Source organism: Toxotes jaculatrix, chromosome 12 (assembly GCF_017976425.1).
Source record: "Toxotes jaculatrix isolate fToxJac2 chromosome 12, fToxJac2.pri, whole genome shotgun sequence".
Lineage (NCBI taxonomy): Eukaryota > Metazoa > Chordata > Actinopteri > Toxotidae > Toxotes > Toxotes jaculatrix.
In genome coordinates this window covers 685,911-704,970 of record NC_054405.1, presented here as the reverse complement: position 1 = coordinate 704,970, position 19,060 = coordinate 685,911, and the positions used below count along the sequence as shown (strand labels likewise).

General features: G+C 38.3%; 1 protein-coding gene and 1 long non-coding RNA gene across 2 annotated transcripts in view; one reads left to right on the top strand and one right to left on the bottom strand.

Moving 5' to 3' along the window:
• The window catches only part of LOC121190893 (NACHT, LRR and PYD domains-containing protein 14-like), a 202,175-nt gene that overhangs the window by 110,217 nt on the left and 72,898 nt on the right, over nt 1–19,060 (top strand). The window lies entirely within an intron of this gene.
• Nucleotides 12,386–17,878, bottom strand: LOC121190904. The gene is made up of 4 exons (XR_005895028.1): nt 17,760–17,878; nt 17,493–17,537; nt 16,859–16,933; nt 12,386–12,428 (listed from the first exon to the last, which is right to left on the bottom strand). It is a non-coding gene; the product is annotated as an uncharacterized LOC121190904 (long non-coding RNA).

The following is a 19,060-nucleotide window of genomic DNA, read 5'->3' as shown; positions in this document are numbered from 1 at the left end:
GTCAGATATGTCTACATCCAGGAAGAGCACATCTACATCCAGGATAGTGACCTTAAACATCTACATGAAAGAATGTCAGATATGTCTACATCCAGGAAGAGCATGTCTACATCCAGGATAATGACCTTATACATCTACATGAAAGAATATGTCAGATATGTCTACCTCCAGGATAATGACCTTATACATCTACATGAAAGAATATGTCAGATATGTCTACATCCAGGATAATAACCTTATACATCTACATGAAAGAATGTCAGATATGTCTACATCCAGGAAGAGCACGTCTACATCCAGGATAATGACCTTATACATCTACATGAAAGAATATGTCAGATATGTCTACATCCAGGAAGAGCACGTCTACATCCAGGATAATGACCTTATACGTCTACATGAAAGAATATGTCAGATATGTCTACATCCAGGAAGAGCACGTCTACATCCAGGATAATGACCTTATACGTCTACATGAAAGAATATGTCAGATATGTCTACATCCAGGAAGAGCACGTCTACATCCAGGATAGTGACCTTAAACATCTACATGAAAGAATGTCAGATATGTCTACATCCAGGATAATGACCTTATACATCTACATGAAAGAATGTCAGATATGTCTACATCCAGGATAATGACCTTATACATCTACATGAAAGAATATATCAGATGTGTCTACATCCAGGATAATAACCTTATACATCGACATGAAAGAATGTCAGATATGTCTACATCCAGGAAGAGCACGTCTACACCCAGGATAATGACCTTATACATCTAAATGAAAGAATATGTCAGATATGTCTATTTACAGGAGGAGCACGTCTACATCCAGGATAATGACCTTATACATCTACATGAAAGAATATGACAGATATGTGTACATCCAGGAAGAGCACATCTTCATCCAGGATAATGACCTTATACATCTACATGAAAGAATGTCAGATATGTGTACATCCAGGAAGAGCATGTCTACATCCAGGATAATGACCTTATACATCTACATGAAAGAATATGTCAGATATGTCTACATCCAGGAAGAGCACGTCTACATCCAGGATAGTGACCTTAAACATCTACATGAAAGAATATGTCAGATATGTCTACATCCAGGAAGAGCACGTCTACATCCTTGATAGTGACCTTCTACATGAAATAATTGGGTTCTTACCTTCATAGTCACCGGGTGATAACTGCAGGTGAAAACCGCTCCTATTTATATTGGGCTGAGGTTGGACACACCCATTCGGAACGAGCTAATACCAAGTTCGTTTTCCGGAAAAAGCACAGTCCGATTCCAGGAATTTGACCTGCTAACATGAAGGCTTTGGGAAACGGATGTACATTGGGTAAGTGACACAGACACATGCCCGGGACAGTTACTTTACTGAGGGGAACGTTTTAGAGCAAAGAGTGGGTAAGTTTAAGTTCCAGAAAAGGTACCTGGATCCGGTAAGTACCACCGAGCTGTATATTGGAATTCCAACTTTTCAACACGTGGTCATGCAAAAATGAATTTTTGGTGTGTAAATTATTACATGGTCTCATGCTGCCACTTAGTGGATAAAAATAGAAGTGCAAAAGTTCAATTTTTTTGAAAAGGGTTATTCATTGAAAAAGTATAATGACATTAAACGCTTTGATAACTATCCTCAAAGTGTGAAATATGTATTTTTGCTGTTTTCATGCGCTTAATATGTATAATGTAGTAGTTGTAAGGATTTGAAAAAAATTCCATATAAGCGACACCGCAATGACGAGATTTCTACTAACCTGTTACTAACCCCGAGCTAACAGATCATAATTACCTACAGCAAGAGCACATCTACATCCAGGATAGTGACCTTAAACATCTACATGAAAGAATGTCAGATATGTCTACATCCAGGAAGAGCACGTCTACATCCAGGATAATGACCTTATACATCTACATGAAAGAATGTCAGATATGTCTACATCCAGGAAGAGCACGTCTACATCCAGGATAATGACCTTATACATCTACATGAAAGAATATGTCAGATATGTCTACATCCAGGAAGAGCACGTCTACATCCAGGATAATGACCTTACACATCTACATGAAAGAATATGTCAGATATGTCTACATCCAGGAAGAGCACGTCTACATCCTTGATAGTGACCTTCTACATGAAATAATTGGGTTCTTACCTTCATAGTCACCGGGTGATAACTGCAGGTGAAAACCGCTCCTATTTATATTGGGCTGAGGTTGGACACACCCATTCGGAACGAGCTAATACCAAGTTCGTTTTCCGGAAAAAGCATCGACCGATTCCAGGAATTGGACCTGCTAACATGAAAGCTTTGGGAAACGGATGTACATTGTGTACAAGTGACACTGACACATGCCCGGGAGAGTTACGTGACAGAGGGGGGAGTTTTAGAGAGAATAGTGGGTAAGTTCAAGTTCCGGAAGTACCACCGGGCTGTATTGTGGAATTCCAACTTTTCGACACGTAGTCTTGCCCAAAGGAATTTTTGGTTTGAAAATGATTACGTGGTCTCTTACTGCCATCTAGTGGATAAAAAAAAGAAGTGCAAAAGTCCAGTCTTTTTTTTAAAGGGTTTATTCGTTGAAAAAGCCAAATATAATGACATTAAACGCTTTGGTAATTACGCAGGAAGTGTGAAATATTTATTTTTGCCATTTTCAGCCGTCTAAAATGTATAATGTAAAAGTTATAAGGGTGTTAGTAAAATTCCATATAAGCGACACCCCGGTGCCAAGAATTGTACAGATTTTTCTACTAACCCCAAGCTAACGGATCATAATTAAGGGTTAGGCGAGGGGGGGGGGGGGGGGGGGGGGGGGTCTCAAGGGTTAGAGGGAGGGGGGGTTGTTTGCACTTGTTTGAACATGCCATTTCAACTTAAAAAAATGAGTGAAAGGGCTGCCTTAAAATTTTAAGTTAGGTGAAAAAACACAAATTGTTCTTGTAACATCACCTTATGTTATCTTGATTAGATATCCCCTGTTGAGAAAACCTCTGTGTTAGTTTGTTTGATTTCGATTTGTTTGCTGATATAACTCCTAAGACTAGTTATTTAAACTTGCAAATCTAGTTCAACTTAATTAAAATTGTCAGTTGTATAATATGTTGATCAATATGGATTTGTTCATGGAGTGAACTCTTTCATTTAGTTGGTTGAACTGGCAAGTCTATTTCAGGTCAATTTAAATAGTATGGTCATTTGAATTAAATCCCTTAATTTACTGGACTTAAATATCTATATCAACAGGCCTGCTGTGTTAACTTTGTCTTATTACATTTGATTTAAATTTGTTTGTTAATCTCACTCACTTAAACTTCAAAATTTACTTCAGACTGGCTAACCTGACCTAATCATACAAAATCTCACATACGAGAAACTCAAAATTTTCAATTGAAAAAAAGTATATGTTACAGTAGATTACAATAGATGGGTGTTGCAAGCTTGGTTTAAAGAGAAGCACTAACAACCACCAATCAATAATGAACATTCAACATTTATTTTTGTCAGCATGGCATGACTTACTGTACATGCCTTGACTGGCTTTACATGTACACAGAAGGGTGTCTCTATGAAATCAAGTCAGTAAGGGGCCACATCAAGAACACTAATGAAAAAAAAAAAAAGACCGCATTGACCGCGCTTCTCCACAAGGGGAAGATGACAGAAGTTTGACAAGAACTAAAGAGCTCATCCACCAAACAAAACTGTAAATCATAATCTCCCATTTTACAGCTGATGGACATGAATGAGATGAGACATCAGAGTTCAGGGCACCATATTTTTAACAGTCTTTTTGTTAAAACAATGCAGAAGTGAAAAACTATCAACATTCAAAATTCTTGAGAACCTTTGAATGAATCTGTATAGTGTACACTGTTCTAATTCTTTTGGAATAAAATCTCTGAGAACAAAGATGCCAATGAACAAGTTCTGCTGCAAACTGTGCCATTATGTTTGCTCATTTAGTAATGTACCAAAGAGAAATTGTGAATTTCCAAATAATGTGTGCAACAGATAAATTAACAGTCAAATAAAAACTTCAATATCAAATTAAATTTTAACAGACAGGCACGAGAGCAGTCATTAGAGCACAGTCTTAAACAGTTGTCCGAAGGAGTCTGTTTCGTAATCCATGCACAAGAGAGGAACACTGTCCTCCACCAATGTTCATCAGGACCTTCTGAATGACTTCAAAGGTGTACCTCAGTTTTTTTGGGTAGTCGATGTTGAGGGCAAAAACAAGTCCCATCAGCATGGCAACACCATTTGGGACATCCCTAAGATCACACAGGAACACTGCTTCCTCGAGGACCACTGAAGCATCAATGATGTCTTCTCCTTCTTTCACCAACACAATGCCAGCTTTCATTCCCTTTGTAAATACATCCTCATTGTCTGTAGCCTATACAAATTTACAGGAAAGTATGTTTAGGTGTGTGTCACTTTGTAAGACTTACACAATTCAATATAACTTCTGACAACTGTAGTGAAGAAATTAAAAAATGCTTACCTCCACAGTCTTGAAAAGGCTGTGGAGGTAAGCATTTTTTAATTGCTTACCTCCACAGTCTTGAAAAGGCATGAGGGATCCTCCTTGAAAAATAAGGAAGGCCCAGCAGAAGAACAGTCCTCTTCTTCAGTATGGAGCTCTGATTAAAATGAAAAAAATGTTAAAAACATAGCTGTTTGTGTCTGGATTCCATGACAAGAACAGGAATAGCATTGAACAGATTTAGGCCGGTTTAATGATGTAATTCATATTATAATTTGGTCATGCCTTATCACATCCTCCAAGAGTCCAAGTCAGGATGTAACATACTTTTGAATACTATTACTGGGTCCAAGCTGCTGCCTGTGTCTGAATACCATTGATTTTGTTGAGATTGAAAAAGAGAACAGGAAAAGGGAAGGTGAAATCACAATTTCATTGCCAATTGCAAATTATTTCCTCAATTTTTGCAGTAGCAGTTGGTTTGGGAATATTTCAAAACAATGTATAGCAGTACATTATCTGTGCCACAAACTGGAATCCCTGATACAGACAGCTGGTGGGACAGGTAGACAGAAAAAAGTGAAAGTAAAAGACAGGACTCCCTCCTGAGAATATTTGGTGTTCAGATTAGTGGTTATGAAAGCCATACAAAAACACATTATGGGCTAGTAGATAGGAACAAATGTGTGAGACATGGAAGAAAAAAAAGTACGACACTTACATCATCAGCAAGACTTTTTTTGTGAGCCTCTGCAGACCAACAATCCCACTCTTTGCATTGTACAGCTCCAGGAACCTCACCAGATACTGATCTAGCCCAGCATAGAGGGAACCTTTCAGGTTAACAGATGTCACGCGAGCAAATTCTGCTTCAATCTGTTGTAGGCAAGAACAGAGGGTCAGTCAGTGTGCTTTAGGAAAGTGTTTAAACTGAAAAAGTGAAATACAAGACAGATTGTGAGCTTGGTGTACTTTTCAATAAGTGGTGTATCATGTACAACAAATAATAGTTTCACTGCATTTTTGAAATACAGAGGAGTGCAAAAGCTTAGCAAAATGGCTAAAATATTCTATATTATAGGATCCACTTAAACTGACCACTTTCGTTGTCTAAAATATGTTTTGATGTTACACATTTGAAGCAGTACACTGGTTAACTTCCAATACTTGAGACTCATGCTGATGCTCCAAACCTGGGGGCCATGTACTGTAGGTAATGCGCAGGTTATACAAAGTACCTCATAAACCCTCTTTGAAATAATCGAAATATCCCTTTGAGCAAAACCTCATTTGCAAACAAGCATCAAACAGAAGGCGCACCTGCTGCTCAGAGAACAAGGCTAGCCATCTTTCTTTGACTTCTGCCACAAATGGTTCTTCTACCACAATCTCTTTTCTTCGTAAAGGAAATGTGTTTTTCATCATATCACCAATTTGCTTCCAGTCAATCTTTATTTTCTTCATCTCACTGGCCATGGCTGATCTCTCCATGTCAAGATGACTTTCAGCTGTCCCTTCTGGAAAATCTGGCAGAAAATTAACTTCTGATTTTTTGGGCCTCTTCAGGGTTTTTGGATTTGATGTTCCAGAGGAACGTGCATTGACTCTGAGCTCAGAGCATCCAGCCATTCGCAACTTCTGTCGGAAGTTGCCCATTTTAAACTTTAAACTGAACTTCCAGCAATACCACCCACTGACAGAACCGGGTTCCTTCAGACAAGGATGCTTATTGATAAGAGCTTGGACCACTTGATCATATTCTTCACGTGTAGGGTAGGGGTTGTGAACATATATGGCTTCTGCTAACTTGTCTAATATGTCTGACTTCATGTCTTTTGATATGTCAAGAAGGGTCCCATCTCTATGGTAGGCTTCATTTCCTTGTCTCAATTTCAGCTCAACATCAAAAGAAAAGGTTGGAATGATGAATGGTTGAGGCAGCTGACGAGTTGAAGTACCAAGGCCTTCATCATGGGAAGATGATGACAGACTTGCTGTGTCTTGAGTGGAGTCTGTGTGGTATGACACACAAGCCTTGGTGAACACTTTCAAAGTAGCTCTATCTTTAGGAAGCTCTGACACACTACTTAAATTGCACAGCTCATTATCAAATTCAGGGTCTTGATACTGAACCACGAGGTCCCCTTCCAATCCAAGCTTCATCTTTATGAGTGAGTAAAAGTCATCAATGGTCTCAGGCAAGCTGTCAACGGTAATCTTTCTAATGTCATCTTCAGACAAGATAATGCGTAGCAGCATGATGAAACCGTCTAAAAAAAATTAAAAAAGGCAGTGAGTCAAAATCCAGTCAGGTCATTTTATGAACAGCAACTTATGATTACTGAGCTATGAAGAACTTTCAAAACTTACCTTTATTTTCTAAAGAGAAAGAGTAGCTTTGCAGAATGGGTGTACCAAGGTGATATAGAAAGGGAGTGCCAAGGCGATACAGCTCAGGAGATGCAGAGCAAACTGAAAAACAAAAATGATTTTTATACAAAGCGTTAACCTTAGTTACATCTTCACAGAAGTGAATCATTGCCTCAATATATTTTTTATTTCCATATTTGGTTTATTTAGAGGAAATAAATACTTAAAAATAAAATTATGAATCTGATGATTACCTTACTGTACAAGGAATGCCTTTGGTGAAACCAGAAGCCGGCAGACAATGGAGTGTAGTGGTTGAGCTCTTCAGGTTCAGCTGCCATCAGATGGGTAGGGTCTCTTTTGCAGACTTCATAACATCTGAGGTGCTCCAGATACCATGCTGAGAAAGGTTCAACAACAAAGAAAAGCTTGTTGCATACAAGCAACACATGGTGAATCTTACAAAAATCAGGAAGTCCACTTGTATTTCCAATTGACACAAACATTCCTTTGGTGTATCTTGTTCCATGTACATGTGCAGTTGTGGCCATTGAAACACTACTCAAGTGTCCACATTTCTTTTCAATCACTTGCCGGACTGAGGAGGCTAGAATGTCCAGTGAAACAGTTGATGCTTCTGTCAGTGCCAGTGTTGGTTTAAACAGGCTGGGCATGTCCAAGTAGTATGCCAACATAAGTTCATGCCTGAGTGACAATGTCAACAGAATGTTTTTGAAATTATTGACATCACGAACCACCTTCTTGAAAAAGCTATGTTTAGCTTCAAAACGTAATGTCCAAAAATCAACCACTGGTCCAAAGCAGCGGATTAAATGAGGGTAGTGTTCAAGAAAATGGTGTTTAGGTTTGAGCTTCAGGTCTGGAAACGCATTCAGTAACAGTTTTCTGTGCTCACTTATTTTGGCTTCAAGATAACACAAACTTTCATCTGTAAAACAAGAGGATGCCAAAAGTTCCACAATGTCTTTAACTTCCAGAATTACAGACCATGCATCATCATTTTCAGGTACAACATCACCTATGAGAAGAGGCAGCAACCTCAAAAGAGTCCAGTTCTCGTGGCCGTTGCCTCCAATAGTTTCACTCACAAGTGCTTTCTCTGAAATCTTCTGTGGACGGTTAGTTCTGTCAGAAAATTTATAGGGGAAGCATTGTATAGCAGTGTTCAAATGATCAAAAGTGAAATACCCCTGTCTAATGAATTTCTTCAAACACAAACAGAGCTCCAAAGGAACAATGCCTTCGAAAAGATCATGCAAAAAGTCAGGGGGGAACCCTGTAATACAGTGAAAGTAAGATAATTTGTTTAGCACACAGTCTCTTTTCACTCCTTCAACACTTTTCAAGTTCTCATTTGCTCTGAGCCTGGAAACATTCTGATTATAGGACTCTTTGGTTCTCAAAAAAAAAAGAGTTACTCTGGACAGAACAACTCTGTATATTACTACGACTGACTAAACAAAAACGACAAAACTTTTCAACATTAAAGGACTCCTGAAAACCAGCCAGTGAATGTGCTCCCAAATTTTCAGAGGACACATACAACACAGTTCCTCTAACACTGGTTCCCAACCTACTGATGTAAATCCCTTGGTCTTCAAGCAATCTGAGATCTGTCAAAAGTGGTTCGACAATTTTTTCATATCCAAATGTCTTAACATTGTCACTTTTACACAAAAGAGCAAGGTATATGCTAGACAATGATGATCTGTATTTAAATGGTAAATTTGCTATTACCCAGTATAATGCACACAATTTATGTTTTTTTCTTGAGGTGCCCAGAGGGTTACAGATCTCAAAGTCATCAATATACAGAGCTAAGGAAATACTCAGGTCTTCCCCAGACAGAAGTGGGTTCTCCTTGAAATATGACCCATCAAACTAAGTGTTGTAATGGCCAGGTTGTGTTTCTGTGTTGGGCTCTTCTAAAATCTTGTCAATAATATCACCCCTATTTAACAATTTCTGCAGTGTTTTTAGAACAGGGACATAAACAAAGGTTTTCTTAGAGCGCAAATCTAAGATATACTCAACTGGGTCAATGACACCAAAATAGGACAGCCTTTTTTGTTCTGAACCTAAACATCCACTCTGGGAAATGCAGCTGAGGGGACTAAGACTGTGTAAGGCATCTGTTACCAAAGTTATTGTGTTTTCATCAATGTGACAGCTGTGCTGCTTTAGTACCTGTTTGACTGTACACTCATTTAATTCACCAACCAAAACACCAATGTCATAAAATTCACTTACTATCTCCTGAGTAGCTGACTTAGAAACATGCAAGACTGCTTGCATACACAGAAGCAATGAGGCAAGTCTTTGCTGAATATTTTTTGTGATGTCATGGTACTCTGGTTCACTATTTGAATTATCCTCCAGTTGCACATGACTGTCAGTAAAATCTAACAATTCAGCAGGTTCACATTCAACCAAATCATTACCATCACATTCTTGGACTGTAATCTCTGTCTTAAAGTCTTTTACAGTACAGTCTGGGTGACGACGACATTTATGTGATGTAAAACTAGAAAAAAACATTTGATTTGAAAGCACAGTGATTAAATGGACATGTAACAGTTTCCTTATTCCTCAAATGCCTCCCAAGATGAGCAATGTACTGCTTTACACCAACTGCCTCTTTAAATTCACACAGTAAGCATTTTAGTTTAAAGCTAGAAAGTCCACTATTCCCTTCTCCAACCCCATGATCTCTCAGGTGGACCTGAAGGGATTGTTTAGTTCTAAAATACTGTGCACAGTCTTTGTAAATGCAGGGTAAAGGACAATTTATTCCGTAATGTCTGTGGATACTTTGGTAATGTTCAATGATTCTCTTTAGATTTCCACAGAAATAAGTACAGAGTTTTCAAGTCCACTTCATTCAACATAAAACAAAAGTGGAAATGTCCCAGTCATTGTCATGTGGACCTATGGGGGGAAAACGTTAGAGAACAAAGACTCAGTTGTGACTCCATGCAAGCACATGCAAAAGTTATATTTTTTTAGACTTTTTTTCTTCACGATATTGATCGTTTGAGCTTTTTTGTTTCAAACTACTTATTTTCATATAAGTAGTATTTTCATACCATTAAGCACCCTTTAAATTAGTGGTGGACCAGTAATGCCTGTGTTCTGCAAAGTGTCAACATCTTGACTCCAGTCAATCCACTATGTTTCTCAAGCACTGCTTACTACTGCTTTTATTTTCAGCAGACTTCAGATATATTTTTGAATATATTTTAAGTGACATATTGCGACAGAATTTGCAAATTCAGATTTGTAATCTTGCATCAAAAAATATAAAACAGTTCCATGCATCAGCAGGGCTGAGCAAAATCAGAGTAGAACAGTGACACGTTAAACTAAGCTTTCATTTTTGATCAACTGAAACCAGGGAAATTACTTCCATTACATCCATCGCTCAGCATCCTAATAATATCGCTTGAACAAAAAAGTTCATCTTTTCATCATTTTTTTTTTCATTTGGCTAAACTTGGTATCAGCAAAGTCAGCTCCCTTCATTTTACCATAACCCAAGAATTAATTCTGTTAAATGTGAATTTTAGCCTTTTTAGGATAGTAAAATATATGTTTTTATTTTATTTTTACCGATTTTTCTCTGCCTACAGCTGCTGCAACAAGTGAATTTCCCCACTGTGGAATTAATAAATTCTTAATCTTAACTACTGACATATCTTAACAATGAAATGTGCTAATTGCCTTAGCAGATTTACTTCTAAATACAGCATAAACATTTGGCATTATGGCGACGGTGTTGCCACATGCAGGTGTATGGGTGAAAATGCGACACAACCTTCCCTTTAGCTTCGCGCTTCACGCCCCCCCCCCCCCCCCCCCCCACAAATTCACAGCATGCTGCAAGACAACTGATTTCAACAAATAACCGTAAACACTCACAAGGCGTCAAAATACAAAATACATCCACAGTCATTTTCGCGTTAAAAAGAAAATAATAAATTAAACTGCAGTACACCATCTGCTCTTTCACCTAGCTTTAGCCTTGTTCTACCAACAAACTCGACAGAAAGAAAATAAAACTCACCAAAACCGTCTCGGTTAGTCTTTCCGCTGCTCCAATTACAGGTTAGGGTTAGAGTTGAAATACAAATCCTCAAAATGTCGAATTTAAATCACAAACTGCGTTGCAAAAACGGTGAAAAGAAGTCCGACATCTGAAGGCAGGTCGAGTGGGTCCGAGATGGGAGGGGGAAGGTGAAATGCCGCGCTTTGCCCATAATGCAGTTGAAAAACGTTAGAAAACGCAATGACGTAGGCATGTTACCGTGCGCGCTCCCTTGACTTGTCTCTAATGTCAAGTTGACATAAAATTCTAATTTAGTTAAAGTTGGATTGTCAATTTATCATTTATTTTGAAGTTGAGCATTTTTTAACTAGTTATTTCATATTGTAACAACAACTTAAATAATCCTTTGTCAAAGTAACAAAAAAATAACGTGCTAAAATAACAAACATGCAAAATTCCATTTTACAGTGCAGGGATCGAGTGTGTTTGTTTTTTTTCAGTACGATTTTTATTTTCTTTGTTTCTACCTTCTCTCTCCTGACCCCAAGAAACACTGTCTCATTTTGCCTGCACTGCAGTTGTATGTACAGCACATAAAGTACAATAAAGCCTGATTTGATTTGACTACCAAAGCCTGATAACTAACACTTAAAATTCAGAGGTCAAAAGTGTAATCAGCAGTTTGTCCTTGAATATTACAAAACTGTTCTTCAAAACTGTATCACAATAGGACAATAATTTAACTGCCATTAAAAAAATTATATTAAATATTTACTGTGATTGAATACCCATTTCAAAGGTAAAGCCTGAAAAATAACCTGTATGATCTACTGCTAAAAGACAGGAGAGTTTTTTTAATTATTATTTCTACTACAACAAATGCTGTTTAGCTCACCATCTATATCTGAACTCCCATCTTCATTGTGAGGGTTAGGTCTCTTTTTGGGGGATAAGAGGCCAGAACCTCCATCTGAAAAACAAGAACAAACAAAAAGTGACACCTCATCCTATGCAGAGTGTCAAAGGTAGATATAGTGAAAGCATGCAACTGTATCTGCAAAAAGGGCTAAAATAATTCATACATGAGAGTTTACACTTAACAGGTTAGAGTTGTGCACTGATGTCACTTTTCAGGTTACACTAGCCCCTTACCACCACTGAGAAGCCACACCTAACCATTACTGCTGCAATGAAATATGGAGTGCCGTTAAATTATATAAAATACTGTTGATTTATGTTTAAAGAGCACTGCACAATTCTTGCTAGCAAATTATTAAGGGGCATAAATGGAATTAATGTTGCCAAAGTCACTGCATGACCTGCAGACAGTCACAGAAAGTGTCTAATGGTAGCTTTAAAGTATATACTTTTTTCTAACCAGTTATAAAAGACTTACCAATTGCCACCAAAGTCTTGGTTCGATTCCCTCTCCTCTTCTTCTGTGAGGGCCTCATAACCAAGCTTGTTCCTGGGCTCTGATACAAAAGTAACCAGACACTGTTAAGGCTGTACTTGGACCTGAACCCAAATGCACGACTCGACGACAAAATAAACAATATTTTATTACAAAGTACAACTGAAAATCACTCCAAGAGGCAACAAGATAATGTGAGAACAAAAAATCACTCATACGAGGACAAAAGGCACAATGACTAAACAAAGTAACAAAGGAAAATCTAGCAATGAAAACAGTAGCTCCGACAAGGAAAAGTAACAACAAAATACAAAACCTGGCTTGACAACAGGACGGTAGCACGGGCAAAAACGCTGGTTCACTGACATAAAGACGAGATGAACTGGCACAGGACAAGGGGAGACGCAGACTATATATAGACACCAGGTAAGGGGAAACAGGTGGAAACAATTAGGACGGGGAAAAAAATTACACTGGTGGGAAACAAGAGGAAGGGTAAGCCACTTGAAACAAAAGGAGAACACATTTCAAAATAAAAGCAAAACCCACGAGACAACATGAACACAGGACAAAACATAACAAGACATTAGTTCCTGACTATGACAGACACACAAGAGTACCATTAGTTAATGAAATCTAAAGTATGATGGATATTCAGGATTCATATGTACTTCAGAGCTGACAATATAATCTGACTACCAAAGCCTTACAGTTGGCTACTAACACTTAAAATTCAGAGATCAAATGTGTAATCAGCAGTTCAATTCAATTCAATTCAATTCAATTTTATTTATATAGCGCCTTCCACAATCAAAATTGTCTCAAAGCGCTTTACAGAGACCCAGAGCCTGACCCCAGAGCAAGCACTTAAGGCGACAGTGGCAAGGAAAACTCCCTTTTAACAGGAAGAAACCTTGAGCAGAACCTGGCTCAGATGGGGGACCCTCCTGCCGATGGCCGGGCTGGGTGAAAGGAGGAAGAGGAGGAAGATAGGACAGCTAGGAATGGAGGAGAGGGGGAGAAAGACATGCAGCATAATACAGACAATGTGGGTCAGTATTTACATTACAGTTAGTGAACAGTTATTGGATAATGTGTGCTCAGCAGATTAGAATTATGAAACAGAGCACGGAGGCAAAAAGCTGTCATGACTGGTAATTATTTACATTACAGTTTGCAAAGAATATTAATCAAATATTTATCTGTAGCAGAACGGAACATTAAATATGTTAGAAATAGATCATTGTAAACAATAAACAGCAGCAGGTGGGTGGAGCCAGGACCATAGGACAAGCAGCTCCGGAGCCAGAGGTACCTGCAGAAAGGTACAGAGAAAGAGAGACCAGAGAGAAACAAGCACAGGACTACGGGACAGAGAGGACACAGAGTTAATGACATGTAATAAAGGCTAATAAATTTGAGAGTGGGTCTGAGGAGAGAAAGAGAAAGAAGAAGAAGTGCGCAGTAAATCATGGGATGTCCCCCAGCAGCCTAGGCCTATAGCAGCATAACTAGGGGATGATTCAGTTGCCTGAGCCAGCCCTACTAAGGGCTATATCCTTAACTGTAACAGTGTCTATAGAGATAATTGTGACTAACTATAAGTTTAATAAATAACTAGGACTGTAACTACAACTAATTATAAGCTTTATCAAACAAGAAGGTTTTAAGCTTCGTTTTAAAATTAGAGAGGGTGTCTGCTTCCCGAACCCAAACTGGCAGTTGGTTCCATAGGAGAGGGGCCTGATAGCTAAAGGCTCGGCCTCCCATTCTACTTTTAGAGATTTTGGGAACCATAAGCAAACCTGCATTCTGGGAACGAAGCAATCTGTTAGGATGATATGGTACTATCAGCTCTTTGAGATATGAAGGAGCCTGGCCATTGAGGGCCTTATATGTAAGGAGAAGGATTTTAAAATCAATTCTGGATTTTACAGGAAGCCAATGAAGAGAAGTTAGTACAGGAGTAATGTGATCTCTCTTGCTAATTCCAGTCAGTACTCTCGCTGCAGCATTTTGGATCAGCTGGATGCTTTTTAGAGAGTTAACTGGACATCCTGATAATAGGGAATTACAGTAGTCCAGCCTAGAAGTAACAAAAGCATGGACTAATTTTTCAGCATCACTCTGCGACAGAATGTTCCTAATCTTACTGATATTGCGCAGGTGAAAGAAGGCGGTCCTAGAGACTTGTTTTATATGTGAGTTAAAGGACAGATCCTGATCAAAAATAACTCCAAGGTTCCTCACAGTCGTACTGGAGGCTAAATTAATGCCATCCAGAGTAACTATATGATTAGATAAACTGTTTCTGAGGTGTTTGGGACCAAACAAAATAACCTCAGTTTTGTCTGAATTCAGAAGAAGAAAGTTACAGGTCATCCAGGCCTTTATGTCTTTAAGACATGCCTGAAGTATGGTTAACTGATCTGTTTCGTCTGGTTTCATAGATAAATATAGCTGGGTATCATCCGCATAGCAATGGAAATTTATTCCATGCTTCCTGATAATATTGCCTAGGGGAAGCATGTATAAGGTGAACAGTATCGGTCCAAGCACAGAACCCTGTGGAACTCCATGACTTACTCTGGTATATATGGAGGGATCATCATTAACATGAACAAACTGGTATCTATCTGATAGATATGATTTAAACCAGCCTAGTGCTGTTCCTTTAATCCCAATAACATGTTCCAATCTATCCAATAGGATATTATGATCAATGGTGTCAAATGCAGCACTAAGATCTAGCAGGACAAGTATAGAGACGAGTCCATTATCTGATGCTATAAGAAGGTCGTTGGTAACTTTCACCAGTGCTGTCTCTGTGCTATGATGAACTCTAAATCCTGACTGAAAAACTTCAAACAAACCGTTCCTATGTAGATGGTCACACAACTGAGTTGCAACAGCCTTTTCAAGAATTTTAGAATTAAAGGGGAGATTGGATATAGGTCTATAGTTTGCCAAAATGTCAGAGTCCAGAGAAGGCTTTTTAAGTAAAGGTTTGATAACTGCAACCTTAAAAGCCTGTGGGACATATCCTGTAACCAACGAGAGATTTATCTGATCTAATATGTGAGTGCCAATCAAAGGCAACACATCTTTAAGAAGTCTGGTCGGGATAGGATCCAAAAGACATGTTGATGATTTAGATTTAGAAACTATTGAAGTCAATTCAGCTAGATCTATGGGAGAGAAACAGTCTAACGACAAATCAGGACTGGCAGACATTTCTAAAGATGCTGTTCTAGACATACCTACATCATTAACAGTTGTAGGCAGGATGAGATGGATTCTGTCTCTAATGTCTACTATTTTGTTGCTAAAGAAGCTCATAAAGTCATTACTAGTGAGAGCTAGAGGGATGGATGGTACAACAGAGCTATGGCTCTTTGTCAGCCTGGCTACAGTGCTGAAAAGAAACCTAGGGTTGTTCTTGTTTTCCTCTATTAATGATGAGTAATAGGCAGTTCTTGCCTTACGAAGGGCTTTTTTATACGTTATAAAGCTGTCTTTCCAGGCTAGGCGGAATTCCTCTAAATTAGTGGATAACCATTTCCTTTCCAGCTTTCGTGATATCTGCTTTAAAGTACGTATTTGTGAATTGTACCATGGAGCTAGCTTCCTCTGATTACTGACCTTCTTTTTCAAAGGGGCAACAGAGTCAAGGGTTGAACGCAATGAAGCAGCAGTATTATCAACTAGATAGTCTATATCTGCTGGAGTAACGTTTAGGCCATTGCCCTCTGTAAGACTGGCACATGGCAGCGGAGATAATAAAGATGGAATAGCTTCCTTATATTTGATAACAGCATTATCAGACAGAAATCTACAGTAGTTAATTTTTTTCTCAGATGCTGTGCAGTTCATTATTGTAAATTCAAATGTTACTAAAGAATGATCAGATAAAACAGGGTTCTGAGGGAATACTGTCAAATATTCAGCTTCTATGCCATAGGTTAGTACAAGATCAAGGGTGTGATTAAAACAGTGAGTTGGTTTGTTAACATTTTGTAAAAAGCCAATTGAGTCTAATACTGAATAGAAAGCAGTCTTAAGGCTGTCATTGTGGGTATCGACATGAATATTAAAGTCGCCCACTATAATTACTCTATCCGTACTAAGCACTAAATCAGATAAAAATTCAGTGAATTCAGACAAAAACTCTGAGCAGTGTGTCCTTGAACATTACAAAACTGCTCTTCCACAAAACTATATCACAATGATGACAATAATTTAAGTACCGTAAAAAATGACACATATTTACTGTGATGGAGTACCCATCTCAAAAAAATGCACTGAAACAAAAGAATGGAATGGTGACAAGTATTGCAATTCATATTCTTGAGAGTAAAATAGCAAAAGTGGCAAAGTAGCAAAACAAAAGGTGACACGTCATCCACACTCATCTCAATAAAGAATTGGCAGGGTCTGCTGCTGAAAGGTAGGAGTTTTTGTAGATTTCATAATAAACGCCTTTTAACTCACCGTCTATATCTGAACTCCCATCCTCATCATGAGGGTTAGGTCTCTTTTTCAGGTACGAGAGATGATAACGTCTATCTGAAAAACAAGTAAACTAAAAATGACACCTCGTCCTTTACAGTGTCAAAGGAAGACAGAGAAATCACGCAACTGTATCTGTGCATAGCACTGAGTTTACAAGTGTTTATACACACTAACACAATCTAATTAAACTGTTCTTCAAAGTTTACTGTGATGCCTATAATGTTCAGTTTTTGTTGACATCGTCATAGAGGTGTTAATTCAGTCCTGTGTTTTAGCACTGAGGTCAAAGAAATAATGTACTCAACTGCATTGTATTCAGAGGTGTTCCTAATATTCTGACCACCTTATATATGCAAATAGACTGCAGTAGATTGTACAGGTTCAAGTACTAAAGTAGACAACAAGTGTAGACTGCAGCCAACAATTAATCTCATGATTGATTTATCTGTCTATTATTGTACGAAAACAGTAAAACATTTAAATTATAGCCCAAAGATATTCTATTAACAAGATCAGAGGCTAGGGATCAAACTCACATTTGAGAAGGTAGAACTAAAAGTTATTTAAATAAAATTAAAGACCGGTTGGACTGTTTTTATTTTTAAAAATTTACTTTCATCCACCTCATCACCTTGTTTCCTTGATGTGGAACTTTCACCTACAAAGGATAACATCAGCCAAATATTAGTGCTCACTGTTCAAAAAACCCAAACACACAGACTAATGAGGTTGTACAAGTACAAATACTTAAATTACTTATGTCACTGAGCTGAGTGGAACACAAGTATAAATATGTTTAACAACATTCCAAAAATACCGTTAATGCAATGACAATAAAACAGAGCAGGACAAAATGATCTTTGTTGCAGACATTACATACCAGTGACAGAAAGATCGATTGTGTCAAGGTTCTTCCCTATTAAGGTGCCAATGCCTTGTTCCATTGCAAATAGAAGCTTGCTTGTTTTGGCAACTTGAAATGTTTTGTCTGTCGGTAAAAGTCACGGTGAACTCTGATGTCATGCCCCATGAATGTTGCAACCTGCTCCAACTCTTGTTCACTAAGATCCAGAGGTGGGACCAAGTCATTGTTTTGCAAGTCCCAAGTAAGTCTCAAGTCTTGGCCCTCAAGTCCCGAGTCAAGTCCCAAGTCAAGACAGGCAAGTCCCGAGTCAAGTCCAAAGTCAAGATTGACAAGTCTCAAGTCAAGTCCAAAGTCCTACACTTTGAGTTTCAAGTCCTTTCGAGTCCTTTTAACCACACAGCAATAATATATTATGTAAGAGGAAAGCATATTAAACAGATGTCAGAACATCCCTTATAGCCACACATGAACTGTATTGAAACTACTCTTAATTACTCATATTATTAATATCAATCTTAACATTGTGTGATAATATATTTTGTATTTTAGTGTGTTACGTTGCAGCACGTAGACCAGCAACTCACGTGTGCAAGCTAACTTGTTTTTTCGTCAATGGACTGCTGGAGAGTAAGAGCAACGAGCAGTATAACTTTGTTTTCCTGTCGGAAAAATCCGTCTGACAGCAAGCTAAAACGGTACACATATTCTTAATATAGCGCACATTTAAAGTGACCTTGATTTTATTAGGTTTGCCTCTTTGTAGGTGGCTAAAATATGCGTTGCTGCTAACCGCCGTCTACTGTGTGATACCTTGACTAATGTTATGTATAAGTACCTCAACCATAGCCCTGTTAAAAAAATACTTAACAAAGGTATGAATAAGGGAGTGAACTCGCAGTAGACGCAACAAATTACCGTGTTTGCAATGATTTAGCTACACAGCAAAGAAAAATTAGCTACTTAGCCAATAAATGTAAGCTTTCATTCAGAACTTACCTTTCTTTGTGCAACTTCAGATGTCGAACGAAGTTCGAAGTTGTTGCGTCTCCATCTGTAATCTTCGAGCCACATGTTTTGCATACTGCAATTCGTTTTTTATTGACCACCTCGTAGTTTTTATACCTGAACGAAACTATCTTTGGTATCATTTTTTCCAGCTAGCACGCTGTTTGACAGTCCGTCTTCATTGGTTGTCCTGCAATTTGATTGGATGGATGCTGTCGGATCAAAACAACGTTGATCTAATTTGATTGGATGTTGTGCCGACAGCACACACACAGACGCACACATACAAAGAAAGATACAGAGCGTTCCTT